The following is a 27,116-nucleotide window of genomic DNA, read 5'->3' as shown; positions in this document are numbered from 1 at the left end:
TTCTCTTTTAAAAAAATACTTTTATTAAGCAAGGATTTTTTAAATTGATCGAAACTGACAGTAAACGCTTACATGCACAAAATCTAATAAATGCTGTTTTTTGAACTTGGTATTCATCAAAGAATCATGAAAAATTGTATCACTGCTTCCACATAAAATTTTAAGCAGCACAGCTGTTTTCAATGTTGACAACAGTAAGAAATGTTTCTTGAGCAGGAAAGCAGCATATTAAAATGATTTCTGAAGGATCATGTGACACTGAAGACTGGAGTAATGAAGCTGAAAATTCAGCTTTTCCATAACAGAAGATTTTAATGACATTTCAGAATATGATAAAATAGAAGACAGTTACTTTAAATCGTAATAATAAAAAAAAAACGAAAAGGTTTTGCTGCATTTTTGATCAAATAAATGTAGCCTAGATAAGCATAAGAGGGTAATAAAAAGAAAATCCTTTTGAACAGTATTTGGATTCACTGCTGTGATATATTGGCTGCATAGTAATATTTCTTTTGTCTTTTTGGCACTGGGAATGAATTACTCATAAACCCCGTGGCACTTCTGTTCCACTTCGATACAGATTAAGAAATATATTACCGGCTGACTGAGGCTGGTATGGACTGGGGTTATCATTAGACAATATGGTGTTACAAGAGCGAAAGGAGGAGACATGCACTCATTTCACTCTGCTGAAGGTTATTAGCTCACAGCCCCATTGTGCGTGTGTGTGTGTGACAGAGAGAGAGAGAGAGAGATTGAGAAAAGAAGCAATTCATTGTGCAAAATCCCTCATCAGGAGATTTTGAAGACTGTTTAATATTGCATAATGTAATGGCCTCATTTCACACAGCTGTGCAACATTTCCATCGCAATGCAACATGCAATTTAGTCTGCCTCGGGTGATCCATGAATGTATGTTGTGTGTGTATTAGTGTTTAGCTTGCATGCATGGGTGGCAAATAGTGCTACATTTAAAAAGTACATAAATGAACAAAAAACAGAACCGCAAAAATAACAAGCATGTTATCCAAACAGGATTGAGCCCCATTGACCCTAAAAAAACAGCCCGATCTCATCCCAAGGCGTCATATACTGACGTTTTTGCCAATTCATAGACATCCAACACACATGGCACCCTTTGGGACACCCTAGAATGCGCCTCCTAGTGGTCTAACCCTAACCCTACACCAGACCTAAACCTACTCTGTGTGTGTTATGTTGACGCTAAAGGGTGCCATGTGCGTTGAATGTCTACACATTGGTAAAAGCGGCGTATATGACGCCTTGGGATGAGAATGTGTTGCAAAAAACACAAGCATTGTTCAAAACATTGGTGTGCTTCGTAGAAGAAAGTATCTCATAGAGGATTGGAACGACATGAGGGTGAGTAAATGATGACAGAATTTTCATTTTTGGGTGATCTATCCCTTTTAAGATTTAGTTTTATCCCATGTGAGACCAGAACAGCAGATTTCCAAACCCACTGACCTCCTCTGGAACTTCAGAAATATCCTGATGAAAAATGTTTACTCATCACGTGTGTGTGTGTGTGTGTGTGTGTGTGTGTGTGTGTGTGTGTGTGTGAGCCTGTTGCATGCAAGAAAGTATATTTGGTCAGCCCTTGGGAACATTGCAGTTTCAACAACCGATCAATAATGAAATAAAGCAATAATGCCAGAGGCTTTAATTTACCAGATTTTTGTCATATCCAAATGTCTGGAAGCACATCATATGCAATTTGACGTTTATTATAGTCTGAGCACTACGATCCGATATGTGGAGGAAATGCAAATGATTCTCAACACATTGTTCTCCTGAACTAGCTGAAACTCCAAAACAGTGCTGTAATCTTTTTTGTAATCCCTTTGAAGCTGCACTGAAACTGTCTTTTGGACCTTGAACCGTTTGGTGCCCAATGAAGTCCATTATATGGAGAAAATCCTGGAATGTTTTCATCAAAAACCTTCATTTCTTTTCCACTGAAGAAAGAAAGACGTGGACATCTTGGATGACATGGGGGTGAGTAAATTATTAGCAAAAGTTTTTTTTTTTAAAGTGAACTACTCCTTTAAGAAAAGAAAATTATTTAATATTAATCAGTCAGCCATTATTAATTTATTCATATTTTTTTCACAAAAGTATTATTAATTTATGCGTAACACTTTTTGAATGGGTAAACCTGAAAGGCAAATAAAGTATTATGTACTGAGCTTGCAATTCAAATAAATGTGTTCAAATATATAATTTAAACAATCAGAAACCTCTGACGCTCACTGACGCAGTTTTGCACGGCTTGACCAGACACAACTTTTTCTCAGTCCTCTGTGTTATCGATCATGTGTTTACAATGACGGTAAGAGCTCAGATTCAATCAATATTTGTGTCCGTGAACCTTTGCTGTTCAGGTAGCAATGACGTAAATGATTTCCAAACAGTCTGCTCTCTGGCAGATAAATGGTTCATAGGGACATTTTCACCTCACTGGATGATGATGGCAATCCATGAGTCCTGCATGGTGTGTTATTTGCTCTTTGATTAGAAGTCTTGATTTTTTAACAATCGCTAAAGCTGAAATGTGTTTTTTTTTCTGTGATAGAAATGTCCCCAAGGAGAATTGCAAATATGGTGATTGTTTTCGAGTAGGTTTCCTAAATAGTCTCCCATTGGTGAGCTAAACTGATAGCCCCACCCACAAACTCACACCATTAATTGAGTCAATGTAGCCCCTGCTGGTAGATTTAGTAACTACACCATCTGGCTATAAGAAGCATCTTAATGCATTGACTGCCATTCAATGTATCAGTATAATCTGTGGAAAAAAAATTCTTTTTGTAAAATAGTTTGAAATATTTCTAGAAAATTTGCATTAAATTAATTTCAAATCAAAAAACAAAACATTAATCTGGTATTATTTTTCTCCTTTGCTCCAGGTTTCTCATCTCAGTAAAGTGACCATATTTACTATGGTAGCGTATAGAGGCCCATTAACATGTCTATGTTTCTTGACTCCATTTCACTTCTGCAGTTATTTATGGTGTCAGTGTTTTCGGGGTCATAACATCTTTAACTGATGTAACCGAAGCCGGTCAAGGAAAGCCAATCCTTCTAAGTTCAGAAATGGACTGAGATCTTTTGATGATTTGTCAATTGATACTGAAGATTTTAAAGCTCGGATATTGTCAATGTGGATATTTCATGAGAATTATTAGTATTAAACTTCTGCACATAAAGTATACCAATACCTCAAATTGTGCATCTGAGTTGCGCAATTGCAGCTCTATTACTTTTCTAATTGGTTCGATTTTGCATCTAGCAAAAGACAAAATGCATGAATCCACAGCCACTTAAAAATTGTTGAAACATTTTCTATGTGCACCCATACCTCAAATGTTACGGTAATGAAAAGTTATTTCGATCGCCTTATGATCTGCCAACACTCACTTGGCAAAAAACAAAAATAGCATTAAATCTTTCTCATTAATCTTCAACCAAAGATGGAATACTCCAATCTAAGCATGTATACAATAGCTCTGCTTGCCAATGGGTAGAAACAAGCCAAAATCAACACAGAATTTAGTAGTAAAGCATATTCCCTCAAGACAAACTATACTGATCGTATAATCAGGTCTTGAACCACCAACACAGAGACACAATTTAGAAATAAACTGAGCAATTGTGCCAACGAGCCTGAGGAGAATTACTCAGTGTTGTGTAACATTACACAATGGGCTCCCTTCAACGGTGCGAACCTTAAATAAAGCTCTTTCTAAGTTACTAAGCGTAGTGGAACAACACTCTTACGTCCAATGAGAGCTTTTCTCGTTTGTTTCACTTGAGAGCTTGTGGTTGCCAATTTTTTGCTGATCTCATAAAAGCCGCCGTAGCTGTATGTCACCATCATGGAGCGCTCCGCTGAAGCAGTGTGTGACGCATTCAGACTCCATGAATGCTGAGTCATTTCTGCTGGACTAATCGGAGGCCATTGCTGGATTTATTCCATGCTGTGAGCCAATGATCGATGATCAATGGTTCAAAGAACAGATGGGCAACATCTTGAACAGTTTTACAGGGCCATTGAACAGAGCAGAGACGGCTCTATGGGGTCAGTGGATGTTTAGAGCTTGGCCAGACCTACCCTTTGATTAAATGTTGCAATAGAATGTTATAAAATTACACTTTGTTGAAATGTTATATCTGCAAAAACTATTTTTATGAAATAAAAAGTACCGACTAAATTAGGAACAACCTTTCCCAAAGATCAGAAGTCAAGTGTTTTATTGCTACAGTGCTTTTTAAACCACTGTACTGATGTGCAGCTTTCCAGAGTACATTGAATCCACTATGGCTGCATCTGAAATCGCATGCGCCGTTGAGTAGGTTCTTATTTTGAATAAGTTCTATATAGGTTTGTTTATTCAGCGTGTAGTTTGTAATCTTGACGTACTACATTTGTCATGCTGTCATTAACATGTGATCTGTACCAGCGTCAGTTGTGTCGCTTCACTGCCATTCATAAATCCTCTTTCGTGGCATCATGGGACTGTAAAGAGTCCATCGTACAGTATGCACACTTCAGAATCTTCCCGGAAGAAGTAGGTCATCTAGGTATTGTTTTGCCTTCTCTTTTATGAGTACTGTGAATCAGGACATACTTCTTTTGTCACACTCTTTTTTTTCCCACCTACTACAGCAGGGAAGTACTGACGTTTTGGGACGTCTTTTGACCATACGTCAATATTCGCCTTTTTAGGGCCCCCTTAAACGTCGGTAGATGAGGTTATGGGATCCTAACCCAACCCCAACCCCAGACCTAAACCTAACCCTAAACCTAACCCGTCAACTAACTGACGTTAAAGGTAAAGCGTCAGTTGTATGACGGCCCGGGATCGCCATCTAGCGACGTTTAAGGGGGCCCTAAAAAGGCGAATATTGACGTATGGTCAAAAGACGTCCCAAAACGTCAGTTATATGACTTTTTGGGATGAGAATGTGTTGTTTATTAACGTAACCATAACCACTATTTTGTAGCAAATAATTTTACTGTTTACTGAACATTCTTATTTTTGTAGTTATTTCCATAGTAGCTAAGGTCTCATACATTCATGCATTAATTTATGCACTGCAAAAAAAAAAAAAAAAAAACATAAATAAAAAAAAGGTTGACACTGATGACATGTTTATATGTATACATGATATGTATGACGCATACAGTGGATGCCACTGATTTGGTAGTTATTTTTAGGATGGTTTATAAGATAGAGTGCTTTTAAGGGAAATATGCACGATTATATATATTATTATTTTTTTGCAGTTTTGTAGGTTGATTGGGACTCAGCACAGGAGTTTATCATTAGTCCCTCTGCTGCCCCCACCAGGTCTGGAGAATCCACACGTTTATGTGATTTTACTGCAGGTTGGCTTGTGCATGTCATGTAAAGTTCACATTCTCTTGGAGACACTGGAGTTTGGGGTAAGTTTGCCTGATTGTTTTGTTTGTTAACTTCAATTGTAAGACGGCCGGTCATTTGATTTCAAAATGGCTGCCTTCATTTTATATAAATCAACTTTAAAGTTTCACTCAGTATGTTTTGTTTGTTTTACTCGTCACTGGCTCTTTTTTGTCACAGTGGTTATGAACATTATTGATGCCTGTCAGTGTGGATGCATGAGGTTTGCTGCCCAGTTCATAATGAAGCTGTATATATTTTGTTAAGTTGTTGTCTAATTCAAAACATTAATGAAACAGACATTTTGGATTGAACCCAACAATCATGTTTATGCTTGCACACTGGCTAAAAGTCCCATATAAAGCAAGCATATTATTTGAAAGTCCCATATAGAGCAAAACTATTATTATTATTATTATTATTAGTAACTAATTTGAATGACCTGGCAGGTCATGATGTGACTCTAACATGGCATTACCTCTTAAAGGTCATATGCTCCATTTACACTAAAAAGTTATTTCTAGGTCACTAACAGGACTTAATGATATTTCTCAGATGTAGTTTTTTTCTCCTTGCAGAATTTCTTTTTTTTAAATAGCATTTCTCTGTGCAATTTTAATGGATAATAAAAACAAATAAGAAACCCACGTCTTGACAATAAATCGGAAATAGTATTACACATTTTACCTCACATTTTAAAATAATTTCTTTATAATAACCACCCACATTGTATTATATTACAATTCCATTGTACAGTTTGCAGGGAACATTAGACTCTTGGTACCCTTTAAATCTGGGTGCTTCATATCAGTTATATAATTTAGCAATTTACTAATTTATGCTTGTTGTTGCATTTTTTTAATGAGTCCCTGTTTGAACTATCTGTCTTCTCCTTGCGAAGTATTGCCAACATAACAAAGAATTTGTTTTTGTGCTGCTTCAAAAGGAATGAATTCCGGATATAAGTCTTTGTGCCCAAAATAGAATGTGAGCCAGAGAAAACACTGAATAGATAATGGTAGACTTTGATTGCATCTTTTTAATTCTCCCTGTCAGAACTCATCAGAAATGGCCGACCTCATCAGCTTCTAACAAGCTGATTTCAAAGAATAATGAAGTAGGCCACAGGCTTCTGTTTGTGTGTTGTGGAAAACGGGTCAGTGCTGGATCAACAGTGTTTTTCTTTTGTTAAGGGCATCTCAGGTCCCTCAGTATAATATTAAAATATAACTATAATATGATAAAGATTTGTTTTAGCTTGTCATGGTTGCAGAAACTTATATATATATATATATATATATATATATATAGGAGGATTTATTCAGAATTACAAACACAAATAAAAAATTTGTACACACACACACTTGCAGTTTTCAAATAAGCCTGAAGAACTTGATTAGCTGATCAGCAGGTATGTTTAATTAGGGTTGAAGCTACAGTAAACTCAGCAGGGTTGTGGCCCTCCAGGAACTGAGGAACTGAGGACTTTTACACCCCTGTTCTTGGCACACTTTGGGCCCCTTAGTACCAAATGAGTTTTGTTTAAACTCTATAGTCTACATCCTACCTGGGTATTGTTTCTGACCATATCCTTCGCTTTCTAACCAGTGTACCTATCCTTCCGATAGCTACTTCCAGCAGGATAACACACCATATCAGAAAGCTCAAATCATCTCAAACTGGTTTCTTGAACATGACAATGATTTCACTGTACTAAAATGGCCTCCGCGGTCACCAGATCTCAATCCAATAGAGCACTTTTGGGATGGGGTGGTACGGGAGATTAGCATCATGGATATGCAGCCGACAAATCTGCGGCAACTGATGCTATCATGTCAATATGGAGAAATGTCCTCTGAGGAATGTTTCCAGAACCCTGTTGGACCTATGCCACAAAAAGGAAAAACAGGGCCCAACCCAATACTAGCAAGGTTCACAAAATATTTTCATTAAAAACACATATGGCGTTTTTGTGTGCTAATGATCATAATCTCTATAATCATATTTGGGAAGCCTGATTGATGTTGATGTGAATCTTGTCCTAAAAACATTTCTAGGACAAATTAATGACACTTGCAATATACCTATGTGGGCCTGTCTTCACGTGTTTTTGAAAGCGAGAGAGAACACTGGTACAGTTTGTGCCCTTCACAGCCCTGTCATTGCCAAACACCTTAAATTAAATCAGCGTTGTTGTGTCTTTGGCTACGAACGGGCACCAGAAGGCCCTTTGTGTTTCCTTCCTACTCCCTTTTTTCACATGTCTGCTGCATTACTTTTAAAGATAAAACGAGGCATTATACAGATCACACACTGTAAACTGTACAAGTAGTAGCCTTTCAGATGTATCAAAATTCTCCATTTTGACTGTGGCACACAGTATCCACACAGATACAGAGTGTACGGTACATTTTGTGCATGCCTTTGAGACAAAAAGGTACAAAACAAACCCTTTCTCTCTGTTCAGAAAAATATTTTTAGCTCCTTTAACACGCTTTTATGAACATGATGTCATCGCACTGAGCCAATCGAGAGCCAAGGAGCCGTCTCTCATGATCAGAATATATTATACTTATCACAGAGGGGGTCGTAGAGAGAGTGTAAACACTGAGTGTAGTCACATTTCCTTAGCACAATACAGCACGGCTCACACACCGAAAGCTCCATTTGGGCCATAGATTGACTCTCCTCAAGAATGGAAGGGAGTGTTGCTGGGGCCCTTCATCGCTTGGAGGGGTGTTGTGGGGCCCATGTATCCCCATGCCCAAACACGCTCCACAAGTCTTTCACTCGGCACATTTCAAAATAAGCACGTTCTGGCTCAGTTAGGGACTGTGAAAAAACTTGCTCTCAAATATAGGACTGGCAAAAGCACGCTCTGAAAAACGGTTCCTTGAAAACTACCCTCCGACTCCCTCTGGCCCCATGAAATGAATGAAATTAAAGGAAGACGATTACAGACTCTGTTTTTCTCTTCCAAATTGCAGGAAAAAATCAGCAAATGGATGTCTTGTCTGAAAGAAACAAGTCTTGATATCTATGCACAGTAAATTTGTCTAAATGATTCTAACGGTAAAAGATGCTGCATGTACTGTATGCTACAGTGAAAAACTGTTAATTGGTTTACAGAACCTTTCCATATGGTAAATAACTGTGATAGATCTAATGGTAAATTTAATGTAATTTTACTGCAAAATACCGGTAAATTTACCGTTTTTAAAGTGAAAATGAACAACTCATTGTATAATTTACAGTGAAAATCCGTAAATTGACATTCCCACAATTCCCTACGTGACACCTCGCATTTGATGTATTTTTGTTGAAATAACTTGTTTCCTCATAGTTTGCTTAGTCTTTTTCTAATCAGTTATGTACATTAGGGTTTTATGCGACATTTAATGTTGTTAAATTAATGTTTATTGCCTTTTTAAAATTTCATGTGTGTTACAATGATGGTGTTTAATGTTTGAGTGAATGACGCTGTGCAGCTTCTATATATTAATATTAAGATTCTTGTGGAAGGGCTGCATTATGAGCTTCCATATATCATGAGACTCATCACTGCTGTGATTGTTGGTTGTCAGACTATTGGTTGATAATTTAACATTACTGTATATCAGATAATGAAATACGGTTTATTTCTGTAAATTTAAGTTAAGTCTGTAAAACCTTGGTACCGTAAATTCTTGCTACCGTATTTTATACGGTAATTAAAGTTCTGGCAATTTTCTGGTATTTTACCGTAAATTGAACACATTTTTTTTACAGTGTGGAAAACAAGATAAATATACTTTTCTATACTTTTATACTTTAATATATACTTTAGATATACTTTTATCAACTGCATGCCATTACTAAATGTCAGCTTTTTTCCCTATACACCACTGTAAAAATGGGCCTTATTTTATTTAGTCATGCTCTTTAGATTGATTCTACATTAACTAGGCAACATTTATACTATCAATTTTCAGCCCTTTCTCATCCCAAGGAATCATCTAACTGATGCTTTTGACCATGCGTCAACATCCGACGCACATGGCACCCTTTAGCGTCAAAATGAGACGCACCTCCTAGTGGTCTAACCCTACCCCAGACCCAAACCATACCCGTGTCATCTAAAGCCCCTTTCACACAGAGATTCCGGAAAATACACGGATAATGTGACCCGGCATTTGTCCCGGGATTGTTTGATTTCGGTTCATTCACACTGCCAGTGATTTGCCGGGATCTGTGAGTGCGTTCACACACAACCCGTAAAAATCCCGGGAAGACACATGACGTCAGGATGCGTCGAAAACATGTACACTACACGCGCATACCGTTCCACAAAGCTGGTGAACGATCTCAGCATCAGCCTGGATAGTGAGGAGCTCCTGGTCTCTGCTTCGCTCCAGTTTGCAGGTATTTGTTCGTCCTTTGTTGATAACGAACACAAACTTTCTTCTAAGAGCAACAGAGTCGCGCGATGGCATGAGCGTCATCACTATGACACACCCTTTACAGCAGTGTTTCCTAACCCTGTTCCTGGCGGCACACCAACACTGCGCGTATTCTTTGTCTCCCTAATCAAACACACCTGATTCAACTCATCAGCTCATTAACCCACCTGATTATGAGCTGATGAGTTGAATCAGGTGTGTTTGATAAGGGAGACAAAGAATACGCGCAGTGTTGGTGTGCCGCCAGGACCAGGGTTGGGAAACATTACGGCATTGGTCCTGGCTTTTGTTCACACAGCGCGCGTTCCGGGACTGATCCCGGCAATGTTACTAGGTCCCCAACCCGGGATCAGTCCCGGTATCAATCCCGGGTCGTGTTTGTGTTCACACAGAAGGCGTTCTGGCAATTTCCTGGCAATTTCCCGGGACCAACGTGCCGTGTGAAAGGGGCTCAACTGACGCTAAAGGTTGCATGTGCGTCGGATTTACAGTAGACGCATGGTCAAAAGTGTCAGTTAGATGACGCCCTAGGATTAGAATGCGTTGCAATTTTTGGTAAAGTGAGTTTTGTGTCCTTTCAGTCCATTTCTGTAGTGTACTTATAAAAATCTGGTAAAATTCACTTTTAGCAGAAATACAAATGTGGTCTTTTGGTCTTTATCCCATACAATTCTTTCTGGAATGAGAAGGTCCCTCCACCATATATGTTATAAAGTAATGGCTGTGACATAACTAAAAAGCTATTGGCTATTTAAAAAATAAATGACAAGTCATCCCAACCTCCTGTTTTAACAGGAAGTAATAGTCTGTTAAAATCATTTTATGGGGGTATCTTTGTCAAACTATGAAGGACTCTATAAATCTAGTGTGGTTTTAATTTTTCCTGGCTGCCCCCCAGTGCAGACTCGTCACCTCAGTATGGCTCAATCTGTGGCCACTGGGGATTTTGGCACTTTGCCAAAACTCCTCACAACAGGATTCTGTTTTGCCATTTCACTGATACCCACATGCTGCTTTTTCTGTATGTCCTCCTTTTTTCTCTCACTGCACGTCTCTCTCTCTCTCTCTCTCTCTCTCTCTCTCAGTTCACTCAGTGCTTGTACTGTGAGGCCTATAGTCTAAGCTGTGCAAAACATGCTGAATGAGCTGGCCTCATCATGTCCTCAGAAGACTTTGAAAGCTAGGTGTCTTAAATAAATTAACATAAAAACGGTTAAGTGTTTGAGCTTTCCCTAAATACAGTATTACCATCATAGATTCCCAGCTCGGTGAAGCGTTTACCTAGAAATTGTTCAGGTGTGGTGAAAATTACACAAGCAGCACCGCAAGGATTAACATCAAACTCAAACTGTAAATAAACTTGCTTCGTAAATAAACTCACTTGTGTTACCCCAAACCCAATTTCGGCTGTTGAAAAAAGTCACTCTCAAAAAGGATATATCTCGCCTGTAGAGTAAACACAGCCATGCATTAAGCATGTGTTTCTATACTCATAAATGATCCCTGTAATGGATGACCTACATTTTTAGAAGTGTTTGCTGAGGCAAGCGTTACTACTCTTTTACTTTGGTTTACCGATCTTAACAAACCCTACATAAGTGTTCAATTTAAATCCTTCACCGGTTTGTACAACATACAGTACATGATACCTCATATATCGTGCAGTTTAGTGTGCTAGTGGTTTTCTAAGTACATTTTTAACTGGTGGACAATAAAGCAGGTAAAAATTGCACAGATTTAGAATTAGAAAAGGCTTGGGAATGCCATGGAAGCTTGTTTCCGCCACAGAATGAAAATAAAAAAAGGTTATTGCGACTTTTTATCTCACAATTGCAAGTTTACATCTCGCATCTCTCAGAATTGCAAGATGTAAAGTCAGAATTGCGAGACATAAAGTCGCAATTGCGTGTTATAAAGTCAAAATTGTGAGATATAAAGTCAGAATTGCGAGATATAAAGTCACAATTGCGAGATATAAAGTCAGAATTGCGAGATATAAAGTCAGAATTGCGAGACATAAAGTCGCAATTGCGTGTTATAAAGTCAAAATTGCGAGATATAAAGTCAAAATTGCGAGATATAAAGTCAGAATTGTGAGATATAAAGTCAGAATTGCGAGATATAAAGTCACAATTGCAAGATATAAAGTCACAATTGCGTGTTATAAAGTCAGTATTGCGAGATATAAAGTCGCAATTGCGAGATATAAAGTCAGAATTGCGAGACATAAAGTCGCAACTGCGTGTTATAAAGTCAAAATTGCGAGATATAAAGTCAAAATTGCGAGATATAAAGTCAGAATTGTGAGATATAAAGTCACAATTGCGAGATATAAAGTCAGAATTGCGAGATATAAAGTCACAATTGCAAGATATAAAGTCACAATTGCGTGTTATAAAGTCAGAATTGCGAGATATAAAGTCAGAATTGCGAGATATAAAGTCAGAATTGTGAGACATAAAGTCGCAATTGCGTGTTATAAAGTCAAAATTGCGAGATATAAAGTCAAAATTGCGAGATATAAAGTCAGAATTGTGAGATATAAAGTCAGAATTGCGAGATATAAAGTCAGAATTGCGAGACATAAAGTCGCAACTGCGTGTTATAAAGTCAAAATTGCGAGATATAAAGTCAAAATTGCGAGATATAAAGTCAGAATTGTGAGATATAAAGTCACAATTGCGAGATATAAAGTCAGAATTGCGAGATATAAAGTCACAATTGCAAGATATAAAATCACAATTGCGTGTTATAAAGTCAGAATTGCGAGATATAAAGTCAAAATTGCGAGATATAAAGTCAAAATTGCGAGATATAAAGTCAGAATTGTGAGATATAAAGTCACAATTGCGAGATATAAAGTCAGAATTGCGAGATATAAAGTCACAATTGCAAGATATAAAGTCACAATTGCGTGTTATAAAGTCAGAATTGCGAGATATAAAGTCGCAATTGCGAGATATAAAGTCAGAATTGCGAGATATAAAGTCAGAATTGCGAGATATAAAGTCAGAATTGCGAGACATAAAGTCGCAATTGCGTGTTATAAAGTCAAAATTGCGAGATATAAAGTCAAAATTGCGAGATATAAAGTCAAAATTGCGAGATATAAAGTCAGAATTGCGAGATATAAAGTCACAATTGCAAGATATAAAGTCACATTTGCGTGTTATAAAGTCAGAAATGCATGATATACTGTAAAGTCGAAATTGTGTGTTGTAAAGTCAGAATTGTGAAATATTCTGAGTTGAAAAAAAGTTAGTCTTTTTCCCCCTTTAGAATTGGTCTGATAACTCGGAATTGCGAGTTTATATCTCACAATTGTGAGAAAAAAAGTCAGAATTGTGAGATAAAAAGTCGCACTTGTCATTTTTTTCTCCGAATTGCGACTTTATATCACGCAATTCTGACTTTATATCACGCAATTCTGACTTCACATCTCGCAATTCTGACTTTATATCACGCAATTCTGACTTTATATCTCGCAATTCTGACTTCACATCTCGCAATTCTGACTTTATATTACGCAATTCTGACTTTATATCACGCAATTCTGACTTCACATCTCGCAATTCTGACTTTATACCTCGCAATTCTGACTTCATATATCGCAATTGTGAGATAAAAAGTCGCAATTATTTTTTTTTTTTCAGTGGCGGAAACAAGCTTCCATAGAAAGCAGCACTCACATTTTCTTAAGAAAAAACAAACATTTCTGTCAGTTCCTCAGTATGTGTGTGTTTTTTTTTAATTCCTGTCTGCTACTCATTACATTTTGATTAGGAAAAACACTGAAGTGTGGAATGGAAATATGAAGTGCATAAAATAGGATGGAGTGGGGAGAAGAGAGAAAGTTTGTCAGCTGGTGTACAGAGAAAAAAAACAACACAGAAACCCAATCTTCCAAGAGAACCAGTCAAAAAAAACACAGAGCAGGGACATAAAATCACTAAAGACCCGATAGAGGGATTCTACAATCACTGTGACAACAGTCACCATAAACAAGAATGAAACTGAGGGTCTAGAGAAGCTCCGCCCCTCCCTCGCTTCGCTTCAAAGATAGCTGATAATGATCCCTGTTACATAACAGTTGGAAGGAGAGCGAGAGTAAAAGAGGCCCATTCTGTGTGAGGGTGGATGGGGGCCGTTTTGTATAGGCCCAAAGAATGCCCATAAAGTGCTGCTTTTCACAGTAATTTATGAGTTCGGGGACACGAGGCCCGTGTTATGTTATTTACATTCACTTTTCATTTCTTTTTGCAAAACAACTCTCATCACGAGCCAAAGGTGAAGCTGTATAAAAACGCACTCTGCATGTTGGGCTGGTAAAGTTGTGCTCTCTGCCCTCTCAAACAGCTTTTATGAATGCATAGATCCCACTGTGTGCAGTTTGGACAGGGGCACATTTTGCACGATGGTTGCTTTTCAATCACACACACGCACATGTACTCAACGGGGAGCGCTTAAACGCATGCAAAGCGAGCTTTATAGCTTTGTGTTTTTGTGAGGGATATTTGTTGCAAATGTAATGCAGATTGTAGATGTTTGTATATCACTTGTGCTCTGCCAGACAAAAAAGCATGCATTTTTCATTAATTTTAAGTTTTGCTATTTAATGCATATAAAGCGGATATTCAATAGATTGAGATTGAGTTTTTTTTTGTTTTTTTTTTCACCTCATGAATGCAAAAGCTTCATGCTGTGCTTTTCTGAAGGTGAGGTTCATGTTTGCCCTTAACAGGTTTGTTTATTCAGTGGAAAATAAAAGTGGAAACAGTGAGTTCTTTCACCGTGTCTTTACAGTGTGCGCGCACACACACCCCACCCCTACCAATGACACACACAGATTGACTGATTCAAAACACCCCGGGAGTTCTAATAAACAGTACAGTACACATTTTTTGCATTTCTTTGATTTGATTTTTTTATTATCTGTTGGATGAGCCAGCATACTTTGATAAGCTGACCATATAAGCATCCATGCCAAGTCTTTTCTCATGTCCTAAGAAATTGTTTGTTTTAGAACCATCATGGATTGTGAAAAGTGCTAAACAAATAAAATTACAGTAAGATGTTTCTTTCAACACTGAGCCAACTGAGCCAATAAATTAACCATTCTCTTGCAAAATGATGTAAAGGCACCAGGTAACATTAAAAAAAATGTATAAATCTTTAATTTTAATAATTGCCTTTAACTTAAGGTGATGTCATTTTTTTTAAAAATGACATTACTGTACAATGTTCATGTGAGAGAAGTTTGAGGTTTATATATATGCATATAATTTTTAATTATGAGTTTGATAAAGAGGTGGATGGTTTTTACAACCTGGAATCATCTAATCGCTGTAATTCTGACATGATGTGAATGCAGCATTTCTTAGCCATAGAAAATACATTGGGCTGGTCAGGATGCCAAGTTACAGTTTTTTACAATCACTTTGTTACTATTTTCAGAACCTTGACGTCAACTCTAGACACAAAACTCACAACCAATGATCAAAATGCACATTTTTCAAAACTCTAATCTCTTAATTGCTTGGATACAATACACATACAACTTCTGATCATTTGTTCATTCAACAAAAATCACCTGTTCAATGACACAACTTAAGTGTACTACTATTACTACTACTACAAGTACTATTTCAAAAGGCAATCACACATTACATTTCAAGTGAGTGTCTATTCATTTCCTTACAATGATCTGACTATAAATTGACACAACTGCTCAAAATGATGCAGTAACTGTTGCAGTACTCTTAATGCATAGTTGTATGGAAACAGACACACAATCTCCCATATTTACAGTAAATCATGAAAGTTTCAAGATAACGAGATTCATTGTCATCAATTAGCGTGGAGCATAGACTATCCATGGATGTTGCCTAATATTTTATATTTTTCTAATAAACCTATTGTGATTGTACTGTAGTGTTTTGCATCAATATGTTAAAAACTTAATTCAATGATTCCACTATGTGTGTATTCTCTCTACTACTGCAGTACTTTTACAGAGATGTTACTGTACATGTAGTACCATAATGAAACCTGTATCACCTATTTTGTTCTACAATATGTTCTTATAAACTATCGGTTTCTTGTGCATGGGTGATCTAGTTATGTTTCAATGGTATTTCACAGTAAATTTGTTTTTTGAACCAATGATTGTGCAAGTGCAAGATTTCTTTAAAGATGTGAATGCACAATGCAATGTTTTGAACATTAGACAGCCTGTGTTACAAGTGATAACCGTTTTGTGTCAAGAGTTTTGAAAAATGACATCACGGTTCTGAAAATAGTAGCAAAGAGATTGTAAAAACTTGTTTCCAAAGTGGCTTACATATAATTGGCCCAACAAACCAAACTGCAATAGTATTTTAACAAAATCACAACAAAAAATAAATGAAAATATTACAAGGTGTAATTTCTAGGATTTGGTCTTAACTCACAATATTGCAGCTATTGTAACTGTTGATTTGGACTGATGTTGCTTGCTCAGTGTTTGCATTTGGAACAGACCTTGAGGTTATCGGAGATTAAGTAAACATCAAAAAGGACAAAAAAACAGCAAGTTTTTGTGACTTTAGGCAAGTTCTAGAAGTCTGTTAGCAACCATAAGAGTTAACATGCACTTCCTCTACTGCGGGATGTGCCGTGTTCAGGGGTAGATGGGTGTGCTTGCCGCTTATAGTGCAGGTATGTGGCATACTTACACGCGGCTCTGGGTTGTTTACGCACAAGCACGAGAGGGTCAGAGGGACTGGAAATATCCATAGTACTTCTGTGACTTGGCCGTTTGTATCTCTGTGATGATGGGGTCTAATTTTACACATGCTGAATAGGAGCGTTGAATCATGAGTTTTAATGCTAAAAGCTATTTTTTCAGGCCGGTGCGGTGAGAGAGAGTAGCTCTTTAACACCTCAGGCAGGTCTGTGTAAAGTGCCGGCCTCGCCCATCATCATTGGCTTAGAGGAAATGCAGGTCTGGGACAGGGCAGACAGTGCACAATTTCCGTCAGGGACTTTTAGGCTTAACGTCAACACCCAGGGGCATTACATTAAACCTAATTTGAAAAAATACTTTAAATTGTTGTAAATGTTTGGGGATTTGAATCAACACACAAGACCGCTCCCTTTCAGTCATTTAAAATTACTGAAACCTCAGATCTCTGATGACCAAAGTTTGTTTGGATTTATAGTCAATGCAAGAAATTAAAACGTTTTCACAAATGAATTGGAAGCTAATGTTCTACTTTTCTCCAGAATTATATTTTTTACTAACCAAAACTTTGAATGTGACCGGTTAACATCTTTGATGTCTTGGATTTTTCTTCCCGATCTAAACTTACTTGGGCTCATTGGTAATACCAGAACATATTTTAATTAGCTTTAATTAAAGGACTGGGAATTACACAGAATTATTTGATATTATTTTTGTTTGAAAAGATTTTTTGCTTGTTTGATTGCACCACATTGAGTTTTTCTCTCAAGACAAAGTGCTAAAATGAAGTCATATGTCTTCTGGTAAACTGAGTGACTTCATGTTGGCCTTCACAACAGTGGCTTCCTTCTAGCCACTCGCACATGGAGGCCAAATCTCTGACACGCTGAGAGATTGTCCAGACATCCACAGTTTCTTCCATTTTATCCAAAGAATTCTGGCTGCTTGGTCACTTCTCTGACAATTGCCCTTCTTGTTTAGTTGTGCAGGTTGGTAGAAGTGCCTGATTTTAATAGTGAATGGGTTGTGGCAATTTGATATAATGGAACAATCCACAGCTTCTAGCAAGACGTCAAATTCACCAATTATTTTATAACCTTTTCAAGATTCGTTTTTTTCCTCCAGATGACTTCTAATTTGGATGTAATGCTTTATGCCGAGTTCACATTGCACGATTTTCAAAGTCGCCAGATCACTGTTGGATGGATCAGCGACGGGGGTTACAACTCTGACTGGTACACAATCTACATTTCACAACCAAACACACACAAGAAGTGATAAGGAAATTGTTATTAAACAATTTTAAAGACCGGAATTGTTATTAAAAATGGTAGCCCACAAGAAGCTTACGGCCCAAAGTTCGACTAAACTTTCCCCCATTTATTGGGTCCAAATAGACAGAGAAGGAGAAAGCCATGCTTGCTGATATTCTGGCATGCCAAATATCTTACGGGCGCCTGCGTCTTACGGGCGTCTGTGTCACTCACGCGAAAAAGCACCAATTTGCCTCCGATGCAGTGAACTCGGCTTTAGTTGTAGTCACTCTAAAAAATGCTGACCCAATTTTGGGTCAAATATGGACAAACCCAGCCATTGGGTTAAATTTTTAAATTACATTTTTAACCCAATGTTTGAGTTTGTCCATATATGACCCAAAATTGGGTTAGAACAACCCAGCATTTTTAAGAGTGTACCAAAAGGAGTCACTTGCATACAAATAACATTTTTGTGACATGATAGTTTGTCCCACTACTGGTATATTGTATACTAAAGGGTTTAGTCTTGTCACCAGCGAAGTATATAATAGCATATATTATAGTACACATAGCATAGACTACATGCATTCAAAGTGAAAACAGATGAACCTCGTTACTGTTTAAGGTAATTGAATACCTCCAATTTATCCTCCTATAAACAATTTAAATGTGCCAAACTGAATTGGTAAAATAATTATTTGCAAACATGTTTTACGATCACTGACTTCATCTGCCATTGGTCAGTCAAAACTGATAGCTATGCCCACACTTCAAGTGGAGTTCTTCAGAATACCGGAGTGTGGTTAGAAGCCATTTCTCTGTCTATATCTTTGTGATTTACTCCTCAATGTTTGCTGGAAACTTCAGACTCACCAATTCCATAATTTTCAAATGTTTACTTTTGACACTTAAATTCTACTCTACTGTTAACATTGTGAAGTGTTACTAAAGGAATTGAAATACAGCTAATTTAAATCTGTTTGAAAACACTTGATTTACAACAACTCAGTATGGTTCAAATAATCCCTCGGAAACTAAGCCTCTACTTCCTATGGTGCATAACATCTCAGGTTCTCTGAACATTTGTGCAGCTTAAATTGAAGTTGAGGGATTTTTTTTAGTGCCGCACCATTCCCCACTGAGTCCCTGCGGCCTAAAATGTCCCAGCAGTAATTGTTCTTGGCTGACAGTAGTGTGTTTAGGTAAAACAGCTCGTAAGCCCCACCGGTGGGTATGGAGCCAATTAAGCAGGAATGAGGCTTACTGTATGGATCATAGTGATCATCATTCAATTCTGCTGGTTAAATGGTAAACAGAAAATTCATCATGTGTGTTTCTGAGAAAGTGTGTTTGAGAGCGTTTTTAACATTTGAGCTTTTAGTGTGCCTCACAGTCCATTGACGTCAGTGTCCGGTTTGTTTGATTGGTTTAAAAGCTGTTTTTCAAAAAGGTGTGCAACCAGAAATTGCACCCAAGGCCACATGAAAATAGGAGTCCAGGGCAAGGTTGGGAAATCAAAAAATTGTATGCAAAAAATTTAACCCAATGGTTGGGTTTGTCCATATTTGATCCAAAGTTGGGTTAAAAAAACAGATATTTTTAGTTAGATGTATATACATATACACATGGTGTTGGTTTTTCTGTGTAAGATTGATGATACTGAATGTAACCGAGAGCAGTCACATGAGTCTAGTACCTGACTAATGTACAGTATGTAAGGACGCACACAGTTGAGTCATAGTGGTGTGACCGTCAGCTGATAAGAGTGGCTGGATACCAGAGCGGCATTCTTTTGGCACTCTCCCCCCTCCACTGTTTCCACAAGCTTTTTTACCCCATGCCAGGATCACAGGGACTCAATCCGAACTGGCAAGCCTTGGGCCGCTGCTTTAAAACCTTACTAATGGAGTTGGCATCACTTCTATGATTGAGACACAAGCTAATTCTGCTGATTTTGCAGTGTTGCAGTCACATGCAGAGTCTCTCTCTATTCATACCCAGATTTCAGGCCTTTAATATGAAAGAGTGTGGCCGCTGAAAGACATAAGGACAGTTTGCGATACAAAAAGCATGTGATTATGGTCTGAGGATTATCCACTATGCTTTTTATTAAGCATACAAAGTCTGAAGGCAGTGCACATAGCTTCCCATCCACTTTTGCAAGAGGTACTACAAATCAATCACTGTTCTGAATGTAAGTAATTTCCTTTCCAATCAGTTTACATTAAAAGAGTTTCGCTCAAAAGTATGACAATTTACTTACACTCATGTCATTCCAAACATGAATAAAACTTTTTACACATAGACTTTGGATTTTGGCACACTTGCTATATAAACACACACACTGTGTTTGCATGCCTGTTTATTGCGATTAAAATCGGTGCATGCCACATAGTTTATTGCGAATATGGTTAAAACGATTATGAGTGTAATCGCATTAGTTCGATCGAAGTATTGCGTTTACATGAGGTAAAGGTTAATCGCAATATTGCCAAAATCCCATTATAATTGCATTATGAGGGTGCATGTAAACACACTGCTTCTTGTTCTTCAGATCAAAACTATATAGACCTGGCTATAGAGAACTCTTTCTCTAACCTAGGGATTATCTTACCTTGTAAACATGGTAATTTATCTTGATGGGGTTTTAAATTCTGATTTGCGGTGCATGAGTTTTGTGCTTTTACTGTATCCATCTGGATTGAAGCCGCCAGGCGCAGTAACGGAGCTGTGGTTTGAAAGCTTGCAGTCCTCAAAAACATTAAGGCTGCATAACTTCATTACGTGTTTGTTTAGCACAGCACAGCATGGCTCGAGGCAGAGGTGCTGTTTCCTGAGCCCCCACGATCATGCAAGACCCCCTGCCCACTTATATTCACTGTATGTGGTTAAATATACAAAACAGGGAAGTGGCAGGTGAGCATTTCAATTTGACTTATGTGACTTGGTGCATGTAAATGAAACTAAATTCAACTCCTGCCACACACTATTAAGCTCTCTGCGTAGATCTGATATGCGCTCTTACAAGATTAAAATGAGTGGTGCCATTGGCAATAACAAACCCGCATGTGTGCCTATGAGCAAAGATGGCAGTATTCAGGTCCCATACATGTAGGGGAATCATGTGCCTCCCGAAAAATGATTGATCTACTTTCTTGGAGCAGTTACTGAATAGCGTTGATATGTAAATGTAGGCGAGCGGGAGGGCAATTGGATGGCCATATGTTAATATAATCATGGTTTTGACATCAATACCTTTAAATGTTTGTTTGTTTTTACAGGGTGAACTCATATTCATATTTTAAACGTCTCAGGTTACAACTGTAACCTATGTTCCCTGAGAACAGGGAATGAGACAATCTGTCATTGGCGCTATGGGGAAACGCCTCAGGCGTGACAGGTGTCTGAACTCACAGCAATCATGTTGACCAGCGACAGCCCGTGCATCATCACCTCGAATGATGAGCACGCAACCAGGATGTATAAAAAAGGCGCCTTGAAACCGTGATAACATCCTATCGTCTGAAGGGACTGTTGCAGACAGGCCTCGAGGTATGCCAGGGAGACGTATTGTCTCGTTCCCTGTTCTCAGGGAACATGGGTTACAGTCGTAACCTGAGACGTTTCCTTTCGAAGGGAACTCAACAATACGTCATGGGGCAGTTTATAACTTTTATATTATTCCATGTTCGCACGTCAGAGGTGCCCACGCCATTGGATGTGCACTTGCCGCAACACAGCCATGAGTGAGCCAGACGCTCAATATGCTAGCAGTGCAGCTGCAAATGTGCTGCGGCAACTACACATCCAATGGCGCGGGTGCCTCTGACGTGCGACCAATGAGCTAGGCCTACGTCATTGTACGTCAGAACCCGACAAGGGGGCGTGGCCTATACTCGAATACAAATACAAATACTTTTTCCCCCTCAACAAATACCGGCTGCTTTGCACACCCCTACTCTGTAATAATGGACAAAAACCAGACTGAAATTTTTCAAACATGTTATTTTTGAAAAGGTGAGCACAAACCTAAAATGCAACAACCTTTTTCAAAATTTTTGAAAGGAAAGGTAGATTGGGTGAAAGTTGGAACTTAATATGTTTTACTATTTTCCTGAACCTATTAATTCCATAAATTCAACATTGCATTAACCTCAAATGATATACAAACTTTTGTACATCTGAAAAGTTGTATACATGTAAAAGTTAATGCTCTGATGTTGTACATTTTTTTTGATGCCGTAAATAATATTTAAAATTTCAGTGTCTATACAAATGTACCTTTGTGAGAACCATGCTTTATATAGACGTTTATACGAATTATAATGACATCGTTTTGATTTTTAATGATGTTTTGCGGGCTATCCATAACTTTTATGTGTCTACTAAAATATTAATTATGTGCCACAGAGTATTTCTAAATTGTGAGGATGACACTTAATAAATAGCAAAGGAGCGAGAAAACAATCCTGTTTCATAAGCATTTGTAATGCACCATTGGTCGGTCATTATTATTCTGCATGTATTCATTATATAAGGAGAGGAATGTGAAAATATGCCATGATTATATTCTACAGTTCCAAATGAAATCTGGTCATGAATGATAAATTCCAGCTGCAGGGTTTGTGGTTATTTTTTTGGACCAATACATTTTAGCTTTTATTGTGTTCGTGCTTGTAATTGTGAATAGTTTAAACCTCTGTAGTGTGTTCTGGGCTAAATGACAGAATTTAACGGGACAGGCTGCATTCATCATCCTGCAAATGAGAGATGAACATGTATTTTCATGTGTCATTCAGACAAAAGACGCATTGTTCTGTCTGCAAAAACGCCACAACATCATCGGTAAAGTATGTTTTTGCTTTTCAGTACATAAGATGGTGACCGTTCATCTTTGATCAACCGGCAGAAAGATACATATGCACATGATTTTACTTCTGAGAGATGCATTTTATTACAATTGTGCTGCCGTTCATTGTTGCAAAATATTCCGCAAATTCAGTCGAGCTGTTCAAAATAAATTGATAAAAAACAATAATACTGAACATCATATTTCAGGCTATAGTCAACAAAAAGAGATCCAAGCCAGATACCCCACCATGTGTCTTTATCATACCATACAAGCATGTGTCTATAGTCACGCAACAGCGCACTTAAACTGATTTCCATCCCTCAATTTTGAATCCTCATATTGTATTTTGTAATACTGATCCTAATGACCATTGCAGGGACATAGAGAGACAGATTGTGAACACAGAGAATCGTCTGCAGCAAAAAAAAAAAAAAAGAAAAAGAAAAAAAGCTAAAAGAGCAAGAGCTGGCAGAGCATGGCTGATATTCCGCCAGAGACTTCTATAAGAATGTCTGGGGGTGAAACAAAACACACACACCACACATACGGGTTTCAGGAGAAGCTTTTTTTTGTGCTGCACCATTTAATTTAAGCTGGAATCTTGACAATAGGTCTCCTAGCAATTGTGGCTTTGGCAGTTTTGTAAACAGAATTAAAGAGAAAATAAAAAGAAGCGTACAATAGAGTGAGTAGCTAATGACACCTGAGATGGTGAGAGACTGACCAAGGAGAACAACCGAAAAGAAGAAAAAAAACAACCGAAAAAAAAAAAAAAACCTTTTTGGTTAGGGGAAGAATAATTTCAGCTTGAGTTCAGAAGTTTATTCTTAAGGGAAAGATTTTTTTTACTTATATTCACATGGTTTGTGCAAGGTAATACAGTAGATTTATCATGTCCAAAAAAGTACGATGGTGGTGCCATGATACAGTGACAGCATCAGATAGTAATACTAATTTATGTACCATGGTAGTACTATAGTAGCCTGGTAATACCAAACTGACAGAGTCTGGATGGCATCATTGAAAAGTGTTTTCTTTATCGCGAGGGGGCGCTTGTCTGAAGTATAAAATCATTGGTTACCTGTAACTTAAGCCAAACACATAACGTTTGGTTATGCGCCATCTCATAACCAAACGTTATGTGATGCCGAATAGTTATTAAAGCACTGCAAGAGCCCCGTTTCTGAAACACCTCCTCAAACACACCTCGCTGTTTAAAGCTCTGGACTCTAACACTTTCACTTCATTACGCTTGGCATTAAATCATCTCGTTTTTGAACTGTTGTAAAGTACAGTTTTTTCCCCCGAACTCCTCTGCCACACTATTTACTAGTCTTTTGCGGGTCAACCCAAATGTGAGCGCTATTTCAATTAAAGTTAATTCAAATGCTGCCTCACCGCCCCGCTGATTGAGAACAGTTGTTGTTCACAGTTTTCTGAAAGGTGACATTATTAAGCTTCCAGAAGCGTTAAACTTTTGGCTTCAGGAGGTCTGGCAGCTCGCCTTCCTGAATTTTGCTTTTTATCTGTCTCCTGCATCTTTTCTCTCTTCCCCTTTTCATTTAGCGTCAGCGTTTTTTGGCTTGTGTACCTCATTTTGTTTAGGTTGGAGTGGGTCGTGGGTGTGCTTTCTGCACTGATATCACTCCATTGAGCTTGACTTTTTCACAGAAGAGATCAGTCCTCTGGTTAAAGGCTCTTTTTTCTCTTCACTCTGCAGGTTTGGCTCCTGGGAAATGCTATCATAGACTCAAGTCACAGAACCCAAAGCGCCAACTGTGTAGCCTGATTCATGAGAAACCTCGATGATGTTTCATTTTCAAGCACAGCGATCACATTCAGCTCACGGTGGGCCATGGCGTTCCCAGCACCCACTGAGACAACCGTCGGCTGATGAGGCAAAACAAAGTATCAGTGATTGTGTATATGAACTTTGAACTTACACGGTTTTGAGAAATGACGGCCAAAGTGTGTGAAATTTTACAGGACATATTTGAATTGACGCTTTACTTTACTGACTGTAGGTATATTTGGCAGCTTTGACTCAATTAGAACAGTCTCGATTAGATCATTCAGAGAAAATTAAGTAAATTACTGCCACTTTGTATGTTTTATATCAGCACAAAAACCTGTATCTAATGCACTAACCACTGATAATGAAGTTTAATCAGACTAATTACACCTGAAAAGTGCTATACTTTTCTTTTAAACATAAACACTTTCCTTGCCATGGAAGCTCTTTTCCACCTCATAGTAAAAGCAAAAAAGGCAATGCTGCGTTCACGGCACGCCATGTCGTAACTGTAAATAAAGCTCTGTATGCTTTCGTTACGGTAATTACATGGTGTGAATGTGGAAGAATTATTTTCACCACAGAATAAAAAAGTAATTGCGACTTTTTATCTCACAATTCTGACTTTTTTTCCTCACAATTGCAAGTTTACATGTCGCAATTCTGACTTGCGTGATCAGAATTGCGTGATTTGTGACTCAAATGCAAGACACAAAATTGTGAGGTATGAATTACTCACAATTCTAAGGAAAAAAGTCAGTAATTGTTTCCTTAGAATTGGTCTTTATATCTCGCAATTGCGAGTTTATATCTTACAATTCTGAGAAAAGATGTCAGAATTGCAAGATAAATTCCGAATTGCGAGACATTTCTTGCAATTCGACTTTATAACACGCAATTGTGAGTTTATATCTTGCAATCTTTACTTTATAACACACTGTAACACACTGCAACTTTATATCATTTATATCAATTATGAGAAATAAAGTCAGAATTGCAAGTGTGAGATAAAAAGTGGCAGTTATCTTTTTAATTCTGTTGCAAAAACAAGATTCCATATGTAAACGCACCTTAATTGAGACTTTATTTCACTTTATTTCTATGTAAATTGGACTTCAAATAAAAAAACATCATTATTTGTCTATTGCAATAAAAGACAGTTGTGAATTGCGTTCAAAAGATTATCTGGGCCCGTTTGCATCCGATATGCACGACTCCCATTGTGAAACAGGTACTAAAACTATACACATTAATATCAGCTGACTCATTTAATCTGACTCAGTTAATCATAGCTTCTCAGAGGCTGGGACATTGTAGTAACAAATAGTCTGTGGCTGCACTGGTCCCAGAGAGCTCATCTTACTGTATGGCTGGAACCAGTTGATCTAGTGAGACCTCTTTTCTGCTCTTGCTTTCAGAGAGAGAGGGAGAAATTAAACATTGCCATATGGCCAGAAGAGAACTGTGATGGAGCCCAGATGTGTATGTATGAGGAGAGCCAGCATTAGCTGCTTTAGGCCTAAAACTACACCAGATTGTATGCAATTTTGATGTCCAACACTGATGGGTTGAACCGATAGTGGGGCTGATTCAAATGAGTCTGATTGCTGGCCGTTGAGCCTGTGGATTCTGAACAAACACAACCATTATGGATGAAGCTCAAGGACCAAGAGTCATTTGATTTGATCCCAAGAGCATTTGCAGATCTGTACAGTAATGTTCATACACACGGCGCTAGCCAAGGGGTACAGCAGCACTCAGAGTAACTTATGTAATAGCTGTTGGATGGAGCCAGAAATACTGTTCCAGGGACCATCATCATCTTGCATTTCTTGGTTATGTTACCCTTCCGTGTGCTCAAAATCCCTCTCTGTGCTTCCCCTCCATTTTAAGAGTGTAAGGACGCTGGTGCTCCCTTTCCAAGAAAGGCTGTGGCCAAGCCTCTAGCCTGCTTTAATGTCATAATGACTGTAGCAAATCACAAGCAGAAGATAGAGGCGCTCTGCCATTCGCCTGGTTCTTCTAAGAACCGTTCGCAAAAGCCACGCCCCCTAGATATTGTTACTATGCCCATCAAACATGACCAATGCGACAGATTGTCAGGACGTGAAGATGCATACCCGTGCATGTCAGTGATCTTTTTTTGAGCAACACCTCAGCGATATCCTCTAGAATAGATTGAGGCAAAGGGGTTACAGTATGCAGTGAAAGGATATATTCAGAATATAAAAATACGCAATGAAGGAGACACGACTACTATCGAGGCTAATGTTTACCAGTCTCTAGCGAAATCACCCCCAGGTCTCAGTCTCCCGCACGCTGCACGCGAGTTAACCATGTTCGACACATTTAACTGGGAGTTGGACCATCCACACTGTTTTATCCATAGGCACCGCTCACGTTGTGTTTTCGGCTTTGGAAACTGACACCAATATATATATATATATATATATATATATATATATATATATAAACAAATGACTAGATGATATGGTCGGTACAAATGATTAGATGATATGGTCGGATGCTTTAGCTAGCCAGGGCCTGTTTGTTTATCATAGAAAGAACAGGTTTTTCCAGCCTCCATGGTGACATTCAAAGAGGACAGC

At 38.1% G+C, this 27,116-nt stretch overlaps 2 long non-coding RNA genes across 2 annotated transcripts in view; one reads left to right on the top strand and one right to left on the bottom strand.

Moving 5' to 3' along the window:
* Positions 1-27,116, bottom strand: part of LOC120463289 (uncharacterized) — a 36,129-nt gene that overhangs the window by 581 nt on the left and 8,432 nt on the right. The gene's annotated exons all lie outside the window — the stretch shown is intronic.
* Positions 1,624-25,160, top strand: LOC148970659 (uncharacterized). Its single transcript, XR_016148221.1, has 3 exons — positions 1,624-2,019; positions 5,312-5,470; positions 24,436-25,160. It is a non-coding gene; the product is annotated as an uncharacterized LOC148970659 (long non-coding RNA).

The sequence above is a fragment of the Pimephales promelas genome, chromosome 20, assembly GCF_988280905.1.
Source record: "Pimephales promelas chromosome 20, fPimPro1.hap1.1, whole genome shotgun sequence".
In the NCBI taxonomy this organism is placed as follows: Eukaryota; Metazoa; Chordata; class Actinopteri; order Cypriniformes; family Leuciscidae; genus Pimephales; species Pimephales promelas.
Note: the sequence above shows the minus strand (reverse complement) of the source record. Positions and strands in the feature narration are given on the sequence as shown.